This window comes from Cololabis saira, chromosome 19, assembly GCF_033807715.1.
Source record: "Cololabis saira isolate AMF1-May2022 chromosome 19, fColSai1.1, whole genome shotgun sequence".
Classification (NCBI taxonomy): Eukaryota; Metazoa; Chordata; class Actinopteri; order Beloniformes; family Belonidae; genus Cololabis; species Cololabis saira.
Window position 1 is genome coordinate 441,250 of NC_084605.1, and position 5,000 is coordinate 446,249.

General features: G+C 36.5%; 1 protein-coding gene across 2 annotated transcripts in view; it reads right to left on the minus strand.

Annotated features, from left to right (window-relative positions):
- Positions 1–4,251: 4,251 nt before the first annotated feature.
- LOC133419842 (adhesion G protein-coupled receptor A1-like) overlaps positions 4,252–5,000 on the minus strand; it is a 17,487-nt gene continuing 16,738 nt past the window's right edge. For both annotated transcript variants that reach the window (XM_061709303.1, XM_061709304.1), the window contains one exon: positions 4,252–5,000. This exon is cut by the window's right edge and continues 1,630 nt beyond it. The gene's annotated coding sequence lies outside the window, so the exon portion shown is untranslated.

Below are 5,000 nucleotides of genomic sequence, written 5' to 3' on the forward strand. Positions count from 1 at the left end.
TGTGTGTGTGTGTGTGTGTGTGTGTGTGTGTGTGTGTGTGTGTGTGTGTGTGTGAGAAAAAAGTCAAAATTTTGAGAAAAAAATTGAAATTTTGAGAAAAAAAGTTCACATTTTTTAGAAAAAAGTTGAGAAAAAAGTCGAAATGTCGAAAACTTACAAAAAACGCACGCATGCACAAAAAAACGTAGGCACGGAAAAAACGCACGCACGCACGCACGAACGCACGCACGCACGTACGCACGTAAAAAACACACGCACGTAAAAAACACACGCACGTAAAAAACACACGCACGTAAAAAACGCACGCACAAAAAAACGCATGCATAAAAAAAGGCACGCATGAAAAAAGGCACGCACGAAAGCGCGCAAAAAAAAACGCAGGCACGCACGAAAAAACATACGCACGCACGGAAAAAACGCACGGGAACTCAGTCCCGTGTGAACAAGCCACACAGGGGGCGCCTCTCTCACAGTTACCTTTGTTAATAACAGCAGGTGCAGAGCTGATATGAGCGTCCTTCCACCGGACTGAGACTGTGTTTTAGGAATTCAGGACATTTTCCAGGACACAAAATAAATATTTCTCCCTTCAGACGCGACTGCACATGTGTGACTAAAATCGGGTAGCGACTCACATCGGGTAACGACAACGACAACAAAAGCAGACGACGACTCCTGGTTTCACAGTAAACTTTTATTTCAAGTGCAGACGTCACACGGTGCTCAGACGGTTTCCTGTTTCACAAGGTGATTTTTTTAGATAATTGAGAAAATCCACAAGAAAAGTGAGTAATAATCAGTTAGAAAGAAAAGAGAGCAGTAAATTAAATTACCTTTGACCCCCTGGTCGACGTCAGACCTTCAGGCGTCTGACCCAATCTTAACGTCTAAAAACTCAACAAAAACCTTTAAGCATCTTTGGAATATTAGAAGTGAAAAAAGGGGATGTGAAGTAAATGTAAGATTAACTTTATAAAAGCAACAGTGAGGTGGATGTAAAAGTGTTCAGATGTAAATGACGCTGATGATTTCATGATTTAGACCTGAGTTTAGTTTGTTTTCTGCCACAAACCGTGTCGTGGTGAAACTTCATCACAGTGAAACGATCGTGTCGCCGTGACGACGACGACAGAACCAGAGACTTTGACCCGTTTGGCAACAAACATAGAAAATATTCAAAAACACATTATTTATCAATATATGAATTAAATCCCATGGATTCATGACGACAAATAAAATCACTATCATGCACTTTAGCAGCTTAAAAACACTGGCATGCTTCGATTCAACCGTGTTTTACAAGAAACAACGAATCACTGACATGGAGGAGAAACATCAATGTAACATCTCATTATGTAATAACTTAAATGTAATACAAGTTCATAATGTAATAACAACTCACGGTGTAATAACAACTCATAATGTAACAACTCATGATGTAATAACAAATCATGATGTAATAACAACTCATGATGTAAAGACTCATGGTGTAATAACAACTCATGATGTAATAACAACTCATGATGTAATAACAACTCATAATGTAATAACAACTCATGATGTAATAACTCATAATGTAATAACAACTCATGATGTAATAACTAATGATGTAATAACAACTTATGATGTAATAACAATTCATAATGTAACAACTCATGATGTAACAACTCATGACGTAATAACAACTCATAATGTAATAACTCATAATGTAATAACAACTCATAATGTAATAACAACTCATGATGTAATAACTCATGATGTAATAACAACTCATAATGTAATAACAACTCATAATGTAATAACTCATAATGTAATAACAACTCATAATGTAATAACTTAAATGTAATAAAAGTTCATAATGTAATAACAACTCAGGATGTAACATCTCATTATGTAATAACTTAAATGTAATAACTCATAATGTAACAACTCATGATGTAATAACAACTCATAATGTAAAAATAACTCATAATGTAATAACAACTCATGATGTAATAACTCATTATGTAATAACAACTCATAACGTAATAACAACTCATGATGTAATAACTCATGATGTAATAACAACTCATAATGTAATAATTCATAATGTAATAACTCATGATGTAATAACAACTCATAATGTAATAACTCATGATGTAATAACAACTCATAATGTAATAACTCATGATGTAATAACAACTCATAATGTAATAACAACTCATAATGTAATAATAACTCATAATGTAATAACTCATGATGTAATAACAACTCATAATGTAATAACATCTCATGATGTAATAACTCATGATGTAATAACAACTCATAACGTAATAACAACTCATAATGTAATAACAACTCATGATGTAATAACTCATGATGTAATAACTCATGATGTAATAACAACTCATAATGTAATAATTCATAATGTAATAACTCATGATGTAATAACAACTCATAATGTAATAACTCATGATGTAATAACAACTCATAATGTAATAACTCATGATGTAATAACAACTCATAATGTAATAACAACTCATAATGTAATAATAACTCATAATGTAATAACTCATGATGTAATAACAACTCATAATGTAATAACATCTCATGATGTAATAACTCATGATGTAATAACAACTCATGATGTAATAACAACTCATAATGTAATAACAACTCATGATGTAATAACATCTCACGATGTAATAAATCATGATGTAATAACAACTCATGATGTAATAACAACTCATGCTTAAATGTAATAAAAGTTCATAATGTAATAATCGGCTCATACTGTATAATAAGTTATTACATTATTACGTAACAAATATGCAAAGCCGTTATTACGTTATGCACTCGTGATTTAATGACATTATGAGGCGATTATTACATGATCTTACGGGGTTGGGGGAACCGAGGGCTGATGATTAGCAGCCACCCTCTTAAATCTGTTCAAGATCAATAAATAATGATGTGTAAAACTTTATATTTGGTGTATTTGGTAGAGATACCTATCATGGTAAAGCTAATGGCTGTAAATATAATCTGAGCAGCAAAAGAGAATCTTTGTTTGAACTAGACTTGTATTTCTTGAGAATGGTCTTGGTCTAGAGACCAAGACCAGTTTTTTGTGGTCTCTGTCTCGACAGCCTTTGGTCTGTTTTGGTCTGTTTTGGACTTGGTCTTGGTCTTGATCTGGTCCTGGTCTTGGTAGTGTCTTGGTAGTGTATTGGTCTTGGTAGTATCTTGGTAGTGTCTTGGTAGTATCTTGGTAGTGTCTTGCTAGTATCTTGGTAGTATCTTGGTAGTATCTTGGTAGTGTCTTGGTAGTATCTTGGTAGTGTCTTGGTAGTGTATTGGTAGTTTCTTGGTAGTATCTTGGTAGTATCTTGGTAGTATCTTGGTAGTATCTTGGTAGTATCTTGGTAGTATCTTGGTAGTGTCTTGGTAGTATCTTGGTAGTGTCTTGGTAGTGTCTTGGTAGTATCTTGGTAGTATCTTGGTAGTATCTTGGTAGTGTCTTGGTAGTGTCTTGGTAGTGTCTTGGTAGTATCTTGGTAGTATCTTGGTAGTGTCTTGGTAGTGTCTTGGTAGTATCTTGGTAGTGTCTTGGTAGTGTCTTGGTAGTGTCTTGGTAGTATCTTGGTAGTATCTTGGTAGTATCTTGGTAGTGTCTTGCTAGTGTCTTGGTAGTATCTTGGTAGTATCTTGGTAGTATCTTGGTAGTATCTTGGTAGTGTCTTGGTAGTATCTTGGTAGTGTCTTGGTAGTGTCTTGGTAGTGTATTGGTAGTATCTTGGTAGTGTCTTGGTGGTATCTTGGTAGTGTCTTGGTAGTGTCTTGGTAGTGTCTTGGTAGTATCTTGGTGGTATCTTGGTAGTATCTTGGTAGTATCTTGGTAGTATCTTGGTAGTGTCTTGGTAGTATCTTGGTAGTGTCTTGGTAGTATCTTGGTAGTATCTTGGTAGTATCTTGGTAGTGTCTTGGTAGTGTCTTGGTAGTATCTTGGTAGTATCTTGGTAGTGTCTTGGTAGTATCTTGGTGGTATCTTGGTAGTATCTTGGTGGTATCTTGGTAGTGTCTTGGTAGTATCTTGGTAGTGTCTTGGTAGTGTCTTGGTAGTGTCTTGGTAGTATCTTGGTAGTATCTTGGTAGTGTCTTGGTAGTGTCTTGGTAGTATCTTGGTAGTATCTTGGTAGTATCTTGGTAGTGTCTTTGTAGTATCTTGGTAGTATCTTGGTAGTGTCTTGGTAGTGTCTTGGTAGTGTCTTGGTAGTATCTTGGTAGTGTCTTGGTAGTATCTTGGTAGTATCTTGGTGGTATCTTGGTAGTATCTTGGTAGTGTCTTGGTAGTATCTTGGTAGTATCTTGGTAGTGTCTTGGTAGTATCTTGGTGGTATCTTGGTAGTGTCTTGGTAGTGTCTTGGTAGTGTCTTGGTAGTATCTTGGTAGAGTCTTGGTCTTGGTCTCGTCCGGACTCGGTCTGTCCTGGTCTTGTCTTGGTCTGGAGCTGAACTAGTCTTGGTCTTAACACTGTCTGCTCTTGTTTTAAGTGGTTTTGACTACAAGTCTAGTTTAAACTGGATTTCACTGAGCCTCCATCTTCGGTAAAGTCGTCTCTCTGGATCCAGGAACCTGCTTTTTAGAGTCGGTGTCGACTCATTTACTCTCTTTACTTCAGCTGTTTGAATCTGTGAAGGCCTTTTGGTCGAGAGTCATTAGTAGGAATGTCAGAGAGCCGACACCAACCTGTATCTAACTGGATCTACCTGGATCTACCTGGACCTGAGGATCAGACTGAGCCCCGGTTGCCGATTACTGAGCTGCATGAGGCTCCAGCACCGACTCTAAACATCATGGAGGACAAAATCAACTGAACCTTTCATGTGATTGAAGGATCCTTAGAAAAGTTATTAGCAAAACGTCTAAAATCTGTGAGAAAAGGGGTCTGAAACATCGTCAGGACAATAAAGTCTCTAAAAACTCTGGCGGTGGTTGGAGGGCCGAGCTGAAGGGCAGGA